This window comes from Rattus norvegicus, chromosome X (assembly GCF_036323735.1).
Source record: "Rattus norvegicus strain BN/NHsdMcwi chromosome X, GRCr8, whole genome shotgun sequence".
NCBI lineage: Eukaryota > Metazoa > Chordata > Mammalia > Rodentia > Muridae > Rattus > Rattus norvegicus.
The window spans coordinates 90,378,135-90,395,873 of record NC_086039.1 but is presented as its reverse complement, the minus strand read 5'-3'; the positions used below and the strand labels follow the sequence as shown (position 1 = coordinate 90,395,873).

Genomic DNA, 17,739 nt, shown 5'->3' with positions numbered 1-17,739 from the left:
ACAAAAAGGGACCTATCATGACTGTCCTCTGAAAGACCCAACAAGGCAGCTGAAAGAGTCAGATGCAGATATGTGCACCCAACTATTGAACAGAAGCTTCTGAGGAGGGCAACTCTGTAGGAGAACCAGCAATTTCAATTAACCTGAACCCCCGAGATCTCTGACACTTGATTACCAAAACCAGGTAGCAAACACCAGCTGAGACGATGACCCCAACACAAGTACAGCAGAGGACTCCTGGGTCTGGGTTCAGTCAGAGAAGAAACACCCAACCCTCAAGATACTGGAGGCCCCAGGGAGTTTAGAGGCCTAGTAGGGTGGGTGGGATGGGGACATCCTTGTGGAGATTTGGCAGGGGGTGGGAAGTATGAGATGTGGAACAGTCAGAAAGTGTACCAGAAGGAGAATATAATCTGGAGTATGAAATTTAAAAAAACAAGATGAAATAAAATTTAAAAAAAATACCAAAAACAACAAAATAAATAAATAAAATTATTTTTATTTTTATCTGTATTTCAATAGTTTGTGCACATGCATAGTGATGATGTATTTTATGTGAATGTGTTGTTGACATTAACTGTCAATTCTGATCTATAATTCACATTTTGAGGAATCATAGGAATGTGGTAGTTTACATATATATCCCCATTGGCTCATACATTTGAATATTTCATCTCTAGCTTCTGGAAGTATTTTGGGAAAGAAAAGAAAGTATATACTTGTTGGATGGGGTCTGTCTTTGGAGAAATTCTGTCATTTGTGTTGAGTTTTGATTTACAGGCCTTTATTTTCTTGGTTTTCTAAATGTTTGTATTCTGTCTCATAATATTTTCTGCCTCCTCTTTTAAGAGGCTTCCCTGAGCTCTAAGGGAAGGGGCTTGATGGAGACATCGAAAGTCTCTCACTCTCTACATAAGGTTTGCCTGCCACTCTTTGTATTCATTTTGTTCTGGTGTAGGAGGAAACTTCTTTGATTATGGCTGAACAAGGCACTGAACTACTTCTCTGGTCTGAATAGCCTGTGCATGTGTGTTCATCTGCCTGGGTGTACAGATGCGTCATCAATGTGGAGAATAGAATGTTTTATATAAATGATCCTCCAGGTTATGTTTCTGTAAGAGTGTTTCTGAAGTTCACTGATTGGCTTTACTAGCTAGTCTCAAGCCTCAATGAACTTCCTCTCTTTCCATCTGTGTCACTGGGATTTACAGACATTGCCACCTTAATCTATTTTTGTCTATTCTTCTAGTCTTTTTGTTCCTTCCTTTTCTTTATCTTTACTTAATGTGGTAGTAAGCATTCCAAGTAAGACATTCACAAGTAAACTGGAGGAACTTTACTGAGTTGTTACTGCCTCACACATTAACCTCACAACATTAAGATGGATATTGTGATTCAGTGAAAATTTAAAACCCATGCTTCTGTTCTAGGTATTCATTAACATTTATACAAACACCCCAGTTTTAAATACATTACTTTCTAACAATATCGAGGAATTGCTCTTTTTCTCAATGTTGAAAAACAGTTAGGACTACCTATGGAGATTTTAACTCATGGAGATATAGGTCCTTTGTGAAAAAGAGAGAAGAAAAACAAGATAATTTAATGAAAATAAAAGCTGAGGATATAGAAATGAAATGCAACAGTCTGAAAACATGAAAAACCTAAAAAAACAAAACAAAACAAACAAACAAACAAACCTTTTTAATGAGCCCCAAGACCACAGAACTTCAAAAAGAGTGAATAAAATTGCCTTCAAAGGTCTGGAAATACAAAATGACATAACTACAAATATATTTAATATATTATGTGAGGGATGTGTTCAGTGGAAATAACAGAAAGGGTGTAAGTACGATGTTCCAAATGTAAATAAAATTTTCTGTAGCCTGTGATTTTTATTTACAAAATTATTAGTAACACATGAAATGTGGTTTATTTACTTATTTTCTCTTCCATTTCACCGTATCATAATTAATATCATCTATGAATCCTCCCCAGTTAACTCTAGCTCATAGTGATTTTTCTTTTTCCACATAAAATGGCAGGTTTTTTTTTCCCACAAGCCTTTTCTTTTTATGTTCGGGGTTATACAACTTAAGAAACAACAATTTGTCTTGTGTTCTGCAACAACGTTTTAAATTCCTTGATTTTGTAGAAGTTATGCTTCTTTACATTATTTATGCTTTGGTAGCTTGCCATTATACATAATATGCAAGGTTAAAATATGCAAAATAGTTCTCAGAATATACCTGGTTAAAATACAGAAGATCTTTGTTCAAATCTTAAACACTGTCTTGGTTCCATCACTGTGTTTTTATCTTTTTGTCATATTATGTTAGATCCGTAACATAGAGACTTGACCCTAGTAGGCAAGAACTATACTCCTGAACTACATATCTAGTCCTTGCAATATTTAAAAATTCATTTTTAGTTATTAATATGAGAAATAATTGACCAAATTTGAGATGATACATCTTAAACATTTTCAAATTATTTCTAGGTCAATTATATTTATTGTTATTAAAATAAATGAATTTGAATCCTTTTAAATCTATAAGCCCTAGTATTAGTACTTCTATTGAAACATATATTCTATTGTGAATTTATTTAATAAGATTTTTTAAACAAGTTGTTTCTAATGTTTATAAGGACGGCTACATGTTAAGAAATTGCCTGCTTCAGACAAATGAATTTTAGGTGTTACTAGGATCAATAAAATATATGTGACTCATATCAAAATACCCAAAGACAAATCATAAAAACTCTTGGTTTAAATGTACTTAGGGAAATGTATTATAAGATACCAACTAACATACATGGAATAAAAGTGTTCTTTTTTAATTTCGTAATTAAAAGTTTATTGCGGTTTATATTAAAATGATACATTAAGCTGAGAAAGAAAGGGGATACATGACTGTAATCCTAGCATTTGGCAGGCTGGATCAGGAGTTTGAATGTATAACATGGACTACAAAGTGACACCCGGTTAAAAAAAAAGAATCTAATAAATCAGATGATTAAAATAGAACACGTTGTTCTTATCTAAACGGCCAACCGATAAGCAGCGTAACTTGAGCCCATCTTATAACAAGCAGCAATCCCTGACACTATTAAAGATACTCTGTTAAGCTTACAGACAGGAGTTTAGCATGGCTGTCCCCTGAGATACTCCACCCAGCTGTTGACTCAGACAGATGCAGACAACCACAGCCTAGGTACACTTAGGGCAAAATAGGAGAAAGGATTGCAGCTACTAATGGAATAGGAACTCCTCAGAAAGACCAAGATAATTGAGTAACCTGGACCCTTGGGGCACTCAGAGACTCAACCACTAACCAAAGAGCATACATGGGCTGGACCTAGGCCTCCCTGTACATATGTAGTGGACATGCAGTTCTATCTTCACATGGACCCTAAACAAATGGATGGGGGGCAGGCTACCTCAAAAGCTATTGTCTGTATGTAGGATATTTTCTTTTAGCTGGATTGCCTTGTCTGCCAACACTGCGAGAGGAAGTGCCTGGCCCTGAAGAGGTTTGAAGTGAAAGAATGGGGTGATATTCAGGAAGATCCCCACCCCCTAAGAGGATAAGGAAAGGAGGGAATGGAGAAGGATCTTGGGAGGATGTGACTGGGATGGGGGCAGTGAGAGGAATAATAAATAAATGAATAAATATTAAAAAATACGGACGAAAATAAGAGTATTATGATTTATCTCAATATATGGAGAAACTCATGAAAAATTTCATTAACCATATATTTAGTACTATATATAAAAACTTGAAGACTTTGAGTGTGTAAAGTGCCCTTGAATGAAGACATTGCAGTCATATGCTACTGACCAATTAGAGAACATGAAGTCATTCAGCATTGAAGGTTAGTGCAGCTTGGTCAAAATACAAGACATGTCATTTATGAGTTGCCTAAGTCAAATGACTGAAAATTTGAAATGTAGTATCTAAGTTTATTTTTTGATTTAATGATCAAAGTTAATATTATTTTCTTACCAGGAAGTTACATGGGCTACCTAATGTGTCTGAAAAAGGAAAGGACAAATTTAAGTAAATATTATAAGCAAATTATATTTTATAATATATCTCAACTTTCTCAAAGCTTTATGAATTTAGCAGTAGTCTCTTTTTTTAAGGAAAAACAATTATAAGACTCACTAATGTCAATTAGTTTTATGCAAGACAATGATTAGAAGCAAATGATCAGTAACACTGGGCTCTAACCAATGTCCTCTGATTTGGAAGCTCATTAACTTCCTGAAGCCTTGGAGTGCCTGACAGAAAATAGGAACACAGACAGCATCTCTCTTTTTCTCTTCTTTTGTAGAAGTGTTACTATAGTTATGAATTCCAAAAATGGTTTTTACTTGGTTACAAATATTACTTCAGCTTCCTAACACTGCATTAAATTAATTTAGGTCTACATGTATAAGAATTATCAAAAAATAATATAAATTGAGTTCATGAATTTAGCAATATATGTTAGAAACAGAGATGTTTGAGAGCTGTGTGATGAGAATTTGAGAATTTGGGAACATTTGTAAAATACTAAACAGATATTTCTAAACAAGTCATCATTTTCAGTGACTTTTAAGGAAAGAAATGAAATGTACAGCAGTTAAAGAATTATTTAGTTACACTAAAATAATAATGATCAACTATATATAATTATATATATATAATTATTTCTAGACTTTTATAGAATATCTGTCCACTGAATGTTCTAAACAGTCAGACTTCTGTATTTAAACACAAAGGAGTAGAATCACAGAAATTCTGAGTGACCTCTCAAAGTAACACCAGATATACTAAGTAGATAAGCTAAATCAAAATAAAGGTCTACCTAGGATAGATACATTTTTTTAGTTTTATTATTATTTCAAAGCATTTCATTTTTATCCAAGACACAAATATATTACATTCTAAATAGGCTGATGTGTGAATTTATTGAGATTCCAGGGTATACCACGCCAAGTACAGTTCACATATTGCTTTGTTTATGTTTAAAATCTTTTAACTTGGATATCTTCACATTCCTGAAAGAGAAAGACCCTTGCTTCAGATGTGATAAAGACCATACAGTGAATGCAAGCTGGTACAATCACTCTGGAAATCAGTCTGGTAGTTCCTCAGAAAATTGGCCATAGTGCTACCTGAGGACCCAGGTATAACACTCTGGGGCATATACCCAAAAGATGCTCCAACATATAACAAGGACACATGCTCCAATATGTTCATAACAGACTTATTTATAATAGCCAGAAGCTGGAAAGAACCCAGATGTCCTTCAAAAGAGGAATGAATAAAGAAAATGGTGTACATTTACACAATGAAACACTATTCAGCTATTTAAAACAATGACTTCAGGAAATTGTTAGGCCGCTCTTCCTCTCTGAACTTGTGCCCTAAGCAGACATTCAGTGCTGGTTCTGCACCTATTCCCAAAACACCCAGAGGAAGTCCATCAACTAGGTGCTCTAACATACCCAGGACCACAGGATCACAGGAACAGGGGATCACAGGTGTGCTAAGAAGCCCTGAATCACAGGAGCACTGGATCACAGAGGAAACTCGACTCCCAGGAGATCATAGACAACCAGGAGGACTGGAGGTCTGACATACTCAAGGTCACATTTGAGGACTTGTCTTCCCCAACACCCAGCAAACCTGTGACCCTCATGGGAACAAGGGAAACACAAACCCCCACCCTCAAAAGCACTGGTTCCTTCCTACTTTTATCTGTGCTCAGAGCAAACTCAGGGCTCTGGCCTCCCCTGCACCCACTCATGCAACACCCAGAGAAAGCTTGTCTCACTGGAGCTCTGACACAACAGGATCTCAGGAGGTTGGTCACACCAGGAATTCAACATCTCAGAGGCAGCTCAACTCCCAGGAGCTCTGACACACTCACTATCCCAAGATCCCAGGATCGCGGGACCACAGAATCCCAGGACCACAGAATCTCAGGATCACAGCATCACAAAGACACCTGGATTCTGAGAAGTTCTGATACAACCAGGATGAAGGACAGGCTTCAATCAGAGATAGATAGGGCAGGCAATAGAGATAACCAGATGGTGAGAGGCAAGCACAAGAACATAAACAACAGAATCCAAGGCTACATGACATCATCAGAACCCAGTTCCCCACTACAGCAAGTCCTGGTTACCTTATTGCATGTGAAAAGCAAAATTCATAGATAAAAACATATTTCATGATGATGATAGAAGACTTTAAGAAGGACATGAATAAGTCCATTAAAGAAATACAGGAGAATACAACCAAACAGGTAAAGGAATTGAACAAAACCACACAGGATCTAAAAATGGAAATAGATACAATAAAGAAATCACAAAAAGAGACAACCTTGGAGATAGAAAACCTAGGAAAGAGATCAGGAATCATAAATGCAAGCAAGACCAACAGAATACAAGAGAAGGAAGAGAGAATCTCAGGGGCAGAAGAAACAATAGAAAACATTGAAACAATAGTCAAAGAAAGTGCAAAATGCAAAATGTTCATAACCCAAAGCATCCAGGAAATTTCATACACAATGAGAAGATGAAACCTAAAATTAATAGGTATAAAAGAGAGTGAAGACGCCCAACTCAAAGGGCCAGTAAATATCTTCATTAAAATTATAGAAGAAAACTTCCCTAACCTAAAGTAAGAGATGCCCGTGAACATACAAGAAGCCTACAGAACTCCAAATAGACTGGACCAGAAAAGAAACTCCTCCCATCACATAATAGTCAAAACAACAAATGCAGAAACCAAAGAAAGAATATTGAAACTAGTAAGGGAAAAAGGTCAAGTAACATATAAAGGCAGACCTATCAGAATCTGGCAGACCAGACTTTTCAACAAAGACCAAGAAAGCTAGAAAATCCTGGACAGATGTCATTCAGATCCTAAGAGAACACAAATGCCAGCCCAGGCTACTTTATCCACTAAAACTCTCAACTACCATAGATAGAGAAACTAAAATATTCCATGACAAAAACAAATTTACACAATATCATTCCAAAATTTCAGCCCTACAAAGGACAAAAACCAAACAATAGGAAAAGCAAGAAAGTAGTCTTGCAACAAACCCAAAAGAAGAGAGCCACACAAACATATTTCCACCTCTAATAACAAAAATAAAAACAAAACAAAACAGGAAACAGCAACAACTACTCCTTAATATCTCTTAACCTCAATGGACTCAATTCCCCAATAAAAAGACATAGACTAGATATGTTAACAGGACCCAGAAATTTGCTGCTTACAGGAAACGAAAGTCAGTGACAAAGACAGATACTAGCTCACAGTAAAAGACAATGGTTCCAAGCTGGAGTAGAAATTTTACTATAGAAGAAAATTGAATTTCAACCAAAAGTTGTCAAAAAGGATAAAGAAGAGTGTTTCATACACATCAAAGTAAAAATCCACCAAGGTGAGCCCTAAATTCTGAATATCTATGCTCCAAATGCAAGGGCACCTACATTCATAAAAGAAACCTTACTAAAACTCAAAGCATGCACTGAACCACACACAATAAGAGTGGGAGAATTCAACACCCCTGCCTCATCAATGGACAGATCATGGAAACAGGTACTGAACAGAGACACAGTGAAACTAACAGAGGTTATGACCAAATGGTTTTCACAGATATCTATAGGGCATTTCATACTAAAACAAAAGAATAAAACTTTTTCTTTGCAGCACATGATACTTTCTCTAAAACTGACTGTATAATCAGTCACAAAACAGGTCTCAACAGATACAAGAAAATTGAAAATGGCCCATGCACCTTATCAGATCATCGTGGACTAAGGCTGATCTTCAATGACAACAAAATCAAGAGAATGGCCATATATATATTGAATCTGAACAATGCTCTACTCAATGATAACTAGGTCAAGAAAGAAATAAAGATAGAAATTAAAGACTTTTTAGAATATATATATATATATTTTATTATTAACTTGAGTATTTCTTATATACATTTCGAGTGTTATTCCCTTTCCTGGTTTCCAGGCAAACATCCCCCTCCCTCCTCCCCTTCCTTATGGGTGTTCCCCTCCCCACCCTCCCCCCATTGCCGCCCTACCCCCAACAGTCTAGTTCACTGGGGGTTCAGTCTTAGCAGGACCCAGGGCTTCCCCTTCCACTGGTGCTCTTACTAGGATATTCATTGCTAAATAAAAGTAAGGCACAACATACTCAAGCTTAGATACATGATGAAAGCAGTGCTAAGAGGCAAAGACGTAGCTCTGAGTGTCTCCAAAAAGAAACAGGAGAGAGCAAACAGCAGCTTTACAGCACACCCTAAAGCTCTAGAAGAAAAAGAGGCAAATACATCCAAGAGGAGGAGAAGACTGGAAATAATCAAGCTCAGGGCTGAAATTAACTAAGTAGAAATAAAAAGAACTATACAAAGAATCAACAAAAACAGAATTTGGTTCTTTGAAAAAAATCATAAATATAAACCCTTAGCCAGACTAACCAGAGGGCACAGAGAGTGTGTCCAAATTAACAAACTCTGGAATGAAAAGGGAGACATACCAACAGAAACTGAGGAAATTCTAAAAATGATCATATCCTACTACAAAAGCCTATACTCAAACTGGAAAATCTGGATGAAATGGACAATTTTCTAGACAGAGACCAGGTAACAAATTTAAATTAGGATGAGATAAACCACCTACACATTCCCATAACACCTAAAGAAATAGAAGCCATCATTAAAAGTCTCCAGACCAAAACAATCCCCGGATCAGATGGATTTAGTGTAAAATTCTTCAGACCTTCCAAGAAAATCTAATACCAATTTTCTTCAAACAGTTCCTCAATATAGAAACAGAAGGATCATTACCTCATTCGTTCAATGAAGTCAAAATTTTGCTTATACCTAAAAAATGCAAAGACCCAACAAAGAAACTGAACTTCTGACCAATATCCCTTATGAGCATTGATGCAAAAATACTCAATAAAATTCTTGCAAACAGAATACAAGAACACATCAAAATGATCATCCATCATGATTAAGAAGGTCTCATTTTAGCAATGCAGAGGTGGTCCAATATATGGAAATTCACCCACATAATCCACTATATAAACAATTCAAAGAAAAAGGAACCCAGCATCATCTCATTAGATGCCTCATAGAAGCATTGGAGGGGGATGGGATGGGGGTAACCAAGAAAGGGATAACATTTGAAATAAATATATAAAATATCCAATAAATAAGTAACTAATAACAACAACAAAATAGCTACCTGCAATGCCTGATTTGGGCCTTCTATCCAACAACAGTTCTAGTTCATCATGCTTTACTTCCCACAGTGTCCTGCACTGTGCCTTTGAACATGCATAATTTCTTCCTGGTTGAATCATTACTTTATTTTTAGAATGTAGTGCAATAGAGGCACCTGGTATATGTTTCCTAATTGTTCTTCTTAGATCACTAATTATACTTTTTAGAAGGTTGCTGAAATTTTTAGTTTGAGAACCAATTTTATTATAAAATATAAAATTATATTTTATTTTAGAAATTATTAACATTAAAGTTTCAATTATACATATGATGTGAATGGTTGAATTAGCATAATTCTTAAATCAAATTGTTCTTTAATATATGTTATATAATCAAAACTTGCTATTTTAAAATTACTAGTAAGAAGGAGGACATCATGAGTTTTGCAGGCAAATGAATGAACTAGAAAATATCTTCCTGAGTGAGGTTACTCCGACCTAAAAGCGCATGCATGGTGTGTACTCACTAACATGTGGATATAAGTCAAAAAAGGTACATAATAGCCAGGATATAATCCACAGAATTCAAGAAGATTAACAAGCAGAAAGGCCCAAGTGAGGATGTCTTAATCCCACTTGGGAGGGAGAAGAAAGCAATAACAGGAGGGTGGAGGGGTCTGGATGGTAAAGGGTACAGGAAGGGGAAGAGGAGAACATGATCAGGTATCCCGTGGGCAGAACAGGACTGAGGCCCTGAGGGCCAGCAGAAAGAATGGAAACAAGCAACTTTGGGAGGTTGAAGTAGGGGAACCCTTTAGAATGTGCTTGAGACCTGGGAGGTAAGAAATTCTCATGACTCAAAGGGATGACCTTGGATGAGGTATCTCATCTTGGGAGAGGGAATTTGTAGAGTCCACCTATGGTGGAAGGACAGGACATTGAGTGGAGGAATGGGGTTACCATCCCACAATCAAATCTCTGACCCAGAATTGTTCTTGTCTGAAAGAACTGCCTGAACGAAGAGGGAGAAGACCCTGAGGGAAAGAAGGTCCAAATTTCGATGCAGCTCAAGGGGAGGCCCATGACGTGACACTATTACTGATGCCATGGTGTGTTTACAAACAGGGTCTTATCATGATTGCCTTCCAAGAGGCCCAACAAGCAGGTGAAGTAGTCAGTTGCAAATATTTACACCCAACAAATGGACAGAACCCCTGTGCTTAAATTATGGCAAAGCTGCCAGGGGCTGAAGAGAAGGGCGATCCTTTAGGAAGACCAGCATTCTCAACTAACTTGGACCCCCAAAATCTGTCAAATTCTGAGCCACCAACCAGGCAGTGTGCACCAGCTGGTATGAGTCCCCCAGCAAATATACAGCAGAGACTTCTGGGTTTGGACTCAGTCAAGAAGAAGCACCTAACCTTCAAGAGACTAGAGGCCCCAGGGAGTGGGGAGGTCTGGTGTGGTGGAAGTGGGAGTGGGTGGGGATATCCTCTGGTAGACAGGGTGAGTAGGTATGGGATGTGGAACATCCAGGGGTAGGCTGGGACAGGGATAGAGTCTGGACTGTAAAAAAGATTAACAAATAAATAAAAAAAATTACTAAGTTAAAAAATAGGTTCTATATGAATTAATGATTTAATACTCTTTAAAAATTCGATGACTCATTTGATTTACATTTCTTACTACCAGTATGTCTCAGCTATATTGAATAAATTAAACTATTTCTTCTACAAAGTGCTGTTGAAAAATGCTTTACATCACCTCTTGTCAAATTCAGAGCACTTAAACATAATAACGCTATACATATTGCAAAGGTAAAATGAATAGATGACAGCTCTCAATACAGTATTTATGTGAAAAATCAATAAGACAATTTAGCTAACTATCGTATTAAAGATTACATCCATGAAATGTGTACAATAGAAGTGACTATTATTGATGATTGCACAATTAATAAATAAACTGATATTTAATAACTGTGTCTCATGTCACAAAAGTAAGTTCCAGAATGAGCATGTGCTTGCTTATTATATAAACTTCTGCTTCATTTCATGCCAATATCACTAATCCATACTTTAAAGAAAGAGTCTAAGTGGAAGACGGGCCAAGAAGAGCAAGAAAGTCTTCTTGAAATGGTTGATGACTTTTAAAACAAACTAAAATGAAACAGAAAGTAAATGTTGGAAGAATCCTTTGGACTTCATTTGGCAGGCACAGCTCATGAAAGGAGAAAAAGAGTCAATTTGCTTTTGACCAAGGCCCTTATCCCAATACTTGCTAACTATACAGTGACTTTGAGATAATAAAGTATTATATGTAAGGTACCAAGGATACTACTTTCCCTAAAAGACATACTTAATGGAATTCTATTCTTTTTGCACAGTACCTGACATAAACACTTTTTATACTGTGAACTATACTCCTGTAAAGATAGTAAAGCCCCATTCTAGGCCATAAATCAAAGCTGATCACAGATGTAACTGCATATTTCATAAACATTATGCTTAATGGGCTTATAATTTGATATTTATCTTGGTCAATATAAAATAGCCAAGAGGTTAGAAAACATTTTAAAATTATTTTTTTTAAATTTGTTATTTTATTTTATTTTTTTTTAACTTGAGTATTTCATATTTACATTTTGAGTGTTATTCCCTTTCCCGGTTTACGGGCCAACATCCCCCTAATCCCTCCCCCTCCCCTTTTTTATGGGTGTTCCCCTTCACATCCTCCCCCCATTGCCACCCTCCCCCCAACAATCACGTTCAGTCTTAGCAGGACCCAGGGCTTCCCCTTACACTGATGATCTTACTAGGATATTCAATGCTACCTATGAGGTCAGAGTCCAGGGTCAGTCCACGTATAGTCTTTAGGTAGTGGCTTAGTCCCTGGAAGCTCTGGTTGCTTGGCATTGTTGTTCATATGGGGTCTCGAGCCCCTTCAAGCTCTTCCAGTTCTTTCTCTGATTCCTTCAATGGGGGTCCTGTTCTCAGATCAGTGGTTTGCAGCTGGCATTCGCCTCTGTATTTGTTGTATTCTTGCTGTGTCTCTCAGGAGAGATCTACATCTGGCTCCTGTCTGCCTGCACTTCTTTGCTTCATCCATCTTGTCTAATTGGGTGGCTGTATATATATGGGCCACATGTGGGGCAGGCTCTGAATGGGTGTTCCTTCTGTGGCTGTTTTAATCTTTGCCTCTCTATTCCCTGCCAAGGGTATTCTTGTTTCCCTTTTAAAGAAGGAGTGAAGCATTCACATTTTGATCATCCGTCTTGAATTTCATTTGTTCTAGGCATCTAGGGTAATTCAAGCATTTGGGCTAATAGCCACTTATCAATGAGTGCATACCATGTGTGTTTCTCTGTGATTGGGTTACCTCACTCAGGATGATATTTTCCAGTTCCAACCATTTGCCTATGAATTTCATAAAGTCATTGCTTTTGACAGCTGAGTAATATTCCATTGTGTAGATGTACCACATTTTCTGTATCCATTCCTCTGTTGAAGGGTATCTGGGTTCTTTCCAGCTTCTGGCTATTATAAACAAGGCTGCTATGAACATAGTGGAGCATGTGTCTTTGTAATATGTTGGGGCATCTTTTGGGTATATGCGCAAGAGAGGTGTAGCTGGATCCTCAGGCAGGTCAATGTCCAATTTTCTGAGGAATCTCCAGACTGATTTCCAGAATGGTTTTACCAGTCTGCAATCCCACCAGCAATGGAGGAGTGTTCCTCTTTCTCCACATCCTTGCCAGCATTTGCTGTCCCCTGAGTTTTTGATCTTAGCCATTCTCACTAAAATTCTTCAAGAAAACTCTCTAAATCCATTCCAAAATATAATCCCAGAATAATATAACAATCCACTATCTGCTTTTCCTTTTTAAATGAGGTATAAATTTAAGTTCTCTTTGCATTTAAGTTTATATATGAGTATATGTATATTTATACAAGTATGCTTATATATAAAATATTATTCTATGAAGAAATCAGTCACAAGGATGCATTTTCATTAAATGCTTCCCTTACCCCTTTAGACAGAGACCGGTTACATATCAAAAAATCAGGATATTTTTTATTTTATGCCAGCTGAGTACATTTCATAAACACTAATATGACTTTTTTTCTAGAATTAATGAAGAAATACAGTGTTGGAAGAGTTTTCATCAAGTAGTGTTTAAGATAATATAATGGATAAATTCATTTATACAAATAAATTTTCATTTTATAAAGAATTTTGTGATATATAAATGGAAATAGTTAAATGAATGCTATTCTTTTTTAAAAAGAATATGTGATCTACATGTTTTGGGTTTTGTTTTAGTATTTATTTTTCATTGATTTGCAGATAGAAATTTTTATCATATTCTCTTGGATGTTAAAATTATTTGTAGATTTCTTAATCCACAAATCACTATATTAACCATATAAAATTAGTAAGATAGTTATAACTGTCTTAAATGAGTTCTCAAAGTAGTTCTGGAAAATTGTACAGATTTATAAGATCCTGGGGGTTAATTGCATTGTTAGGGATATTAAATAGAAAAGTCAAAAATATCTGATACATTGGGCGGTTAGAAATAGAACACACATGTAGACATTAATAAGATTACAAAATTACTTGAAAACACATTGAGTTAATATTTTTCTGCATGTAAGAGAAAGATAAGACTATCTTATATTTTGGATTTATCATAAAAGAGAACGTTCAAGATGCACTGTAAACATTATTGTAGAAATGAAAAGTAGCAATAATATAAACTTATTTTTATTATGAATAACAAATGGAGAAAATTAGAAAAAGTGACTAAAGACACATGTGAATGGATTTCTAGAGATAGGATTTATATTTGTATGTGTCTGAGGAAAAGTGTTGCTTCCTATGAGGCTGCTTCTTAAATTGGGATTGTCAAGTGCCTTTTCATGCTTAGCACTGAAAAGCAGTTTTTTATTTGCATGAACACACACACACACACACACACACACACACAAACACACACACAATTATTGTAGTAAAACCTGACTTTGTATTTTGTAAAAATTTTTAAACCCTACTCTATTCTGACATTATCTTTAATGGAAACAAATTATGATTGCCTTGTCTTGCCTTGCTACTTTACATTTTTTAACACACGTGCTGTTAAATCAACTTATGGCACAACAGTGGGCACTTAACAATAACAGCAGCTACAATAGAACCTCCATTGTAAAAGTTATTATGCTAAAAGTATCTTAGAATTTGGTGTAACATTAATAAAATCATTACCTTCTCCTTGCAATAAGTGCTTCAAAAATATCAGAAGTTGAATTATTGAAATGCAGAAAAATTTTATTTACAGATATATCACTCACAACATATTACAGACAAGTTAGGCTCTGAAATTGCATCAAATACAGTGGTGCATTAGTATCTAAAAGTATAACAGGTAAAGGGACATTTATTATACCCATTCTAATATATTCATACAAAATCTGTTTATTCCTCTCAAAAGTAAATTACAAGTACTAACTAAAACTTGGAAACTCTTGTGTATTTTAAATTTTCAGACTTGTACAATAAATTTTCACCTCTCCTACCATTTTTAGTACTAACTCCATGCAAAAGACACAAATGATGATTAAATATACATATTTCACATATATCCTCATATATGTTCCTATAATATGTGAATTCATATTTAATGATTAAATGTTTAAAAATGAACCATATATATACAGGAAGGGATGTATATGATGGTGAACAGTCCATGCTACAATCTTTTGAACAAAGCATAAATTAAACCAAGACGACTAGAGACACATTAAAGGGAATAATTTGTACACAAACAACTATACCCTTGTTTTCATTGCATTAAAACTGGGACTAATATAAATAGAAGTAATAGTGTTAAAGGAAATCCTTTTGAATCTTAATCCTACCAACTGATCAGAAATTAGATACTATTAAAGGAAAATCCAGCTTTATTTTTTCACAAGAGATGTGGAACCTAAAACAATAGATATCAAAAATAACTTTATTCACACAATTGTAATATTATCAGGTCTTCAGTATTTAAGAAAGGAGGGATAGTTCATAGAGAGAAGCACTGCACGTACTCTAAACTGAAGAAACTTGAAGGAAAGTTAAACAAGCATTAGCACATATTCAGAAACTACTGAATAAAACAGTAGTTTTACTAAACAAATGATGATAAATGGGAAGCTATGAATGAAAGTGAATGAACATATTTTAGTACTGTGACACAACATCTAGAAAGTTACTAATATTCTGAGTACATATGAGTCATATTTGAACAACTGTATTAAATTTAAATTTATGTCACTTTTTCCTTCTAAAAACTTGAAAAGTGAAACACATATATAGACATGTATTTATGCATACACTAAGACAGACTGAGACTATATTAACTTGTTAAATAGAGCATCAACCTCTTTGAAATATTATCACATAGGAATACTTCAAATAACACACTAATTTTAATCTACATATACAAGAATAATTATATACTCATGTCTTTCCAGTTAAATACACAATTTAGAATTGAAGGAAAAATTTAAAAGACATATGTTGTATCATTTCTATAGAGTCCCTTATACTCCAGCCTAGTACCAAGATTTAATGAGGTGTTTTCATGTATTTGTTTTAATTCTGTTAGTGGTTATTAGTCAAGTATAAGGACCTTAAAGAAACATATAATAAAGACATGTCCTGCCATTATTTCTAAAATAAGATGGCGTATACAAAAACTGACATATCCAATTATCTTTATAAAAAGTATCTAATCACAAAACTCTAAAAAGAGACTAAACTTTAAAATGGAAATTTACTCTGAATAATGGTATGTATTTAACAATTTCATTCCAGATAAATAAAATAAAGTCCATGAAAATGTTATTCTATTCTCTCAATTTTTTCCTAAAGAATTTAAAAATTCAGAGACATTTAATTTGAAATATTTGAAATATTCTGCCTAAATCTTTGTTTCGATTCGCGTATGAACTGAATCATGTTTATTAGTTTAAAAAAATCAAATTAGGAAGTATAATAAATTTTACCATCTACATAAAATTTCCTTTATTTTAAAGAAATTTTTACATGATGAACCATATTATTAAAAATGTTTTTAATAATTAATTACTGGAAAATATGATTACAATTAAATTAAAAAGGTAAGATAATTTACTATTTTACATCATATAAAATTCTAAAATGCAGAAATTCATATGCATGTTTTCACAATGTTGATATAGATTTCTTTCTTTTGTTGTTATTGTTTTGATTTAGTTTGCCTTAATTTTTTTCTTATCTTAGATACCTTTCAGAGGGTAGTTAGGATCAACAGGTCACCTTCACTAACAATCTCCCAACAATGATGTTTAAATAATTCAGTGATAAGAGAGAATGAGTAATTCAATGTTTCATAATTACACACCACCCATTAATATGTACACAAAGGCAAAATTGCATTAAATCACAGTTATTAACTTTAAGAGCAAGCAAATAAAAACAATATAAAAGATTTCACTAGAGTAATTATTTTGTTCATCCAGAAATATTAAATTAATGTGAAAATTTTAGCTATAAATTTATGGTTAATGAAGGCTTGTTGTTTTTGAGGACTTACATTTCTATGATTGGTTTCATTTTGCTTCAATTTGTAAAGGAAAACAAAATCCAAATTTAGTGATCTTGGCCAAATTTTATAATCACAACTTACTCAAATATTTTGGGAAAGCAATGGAATTATGTTATTCCTAAAAAGTTATATCTCACTGCAGACTGCAATAGTTGATGTCCTGGAATCAGTCTAGGGCAAGAAAAATAACATGTTATCAAAATCAAATCGATGTGTAATAGGATTGTCATTGTCAATCATGTTATTTGGTTATAACTGACATACTAAAATACTGATGAACAAAATCAATGCTACTAAGTACAGCCACAGTGATTAACAATGTTATCTCAATATACAGTATGGTTCTGTTCATGAATGGTAACTGTTCAAACATTTCACTATTCTGTATGTGTATGTGTCACATACATATTTCCGTTTTTGCTGCTACATATGCTTGTTTGTAGGTGTTTATGTGAAAACAATATGTTGACATCAGGTGTCTTTACTCTACTCTTTTCTACTTTTATTTTGTGAAAGATCATTAGCCATTGAATGTGAAGCTCATCAATTTGTTTAGACAAACTGGCCAAAGAGTTTCTGGAATCTCTTTCTCCAAACATTCTCCAAATTCTGGAGTGCCATAGTATATATGTGTGTGTGTGTGTGTGTGTGTGTGTGTGTGTGTGTGTGTGTGTGTGTGTGTGTGTGTATATGTGAATACATATGTAAATGTGTATATAACATGTATATGTATACATATAATACTTAACCTATGTATATGTAAATGTGTGTTCTGAATTCTGAAATTATGTACTTACATTTGTTCTATGGATACTTTGCCCTCTCTGTATCAGTTCACATGCTACTCACTAC

At 34.7% G+C, this 17,739-nt stretch overlaps 1 protein-coding gene and 1 long non-coding RNA gene across 5 annotated transcripts in view; both read right to left on the bottom strand.

Moving 5' to 3' along the window:
* Pcdh11x (protocadherin 11 X-linked) overlaps positions 1-17,739 on the bottom strand; it is a 695,481-nt gene that overhangs the window by 578,798 nt on the left and 98,944 nt on the right. The gene's annotated exons all lie outside the window — the stretch shown is intronic.
* On the bottom strand, positions 4,939-8,019 carry LOC134484094 (uncharacterized). The gene is made up of 2 exons (XR_010061444.1): positions 5,827-8,019; positions 4,939-5,047 (listed from the first exon to the last, which is right to left on the bottom strand). It is a non-coding gene; the product is annotated as an uncharacterized LOC134484094 (long non-coding RNA).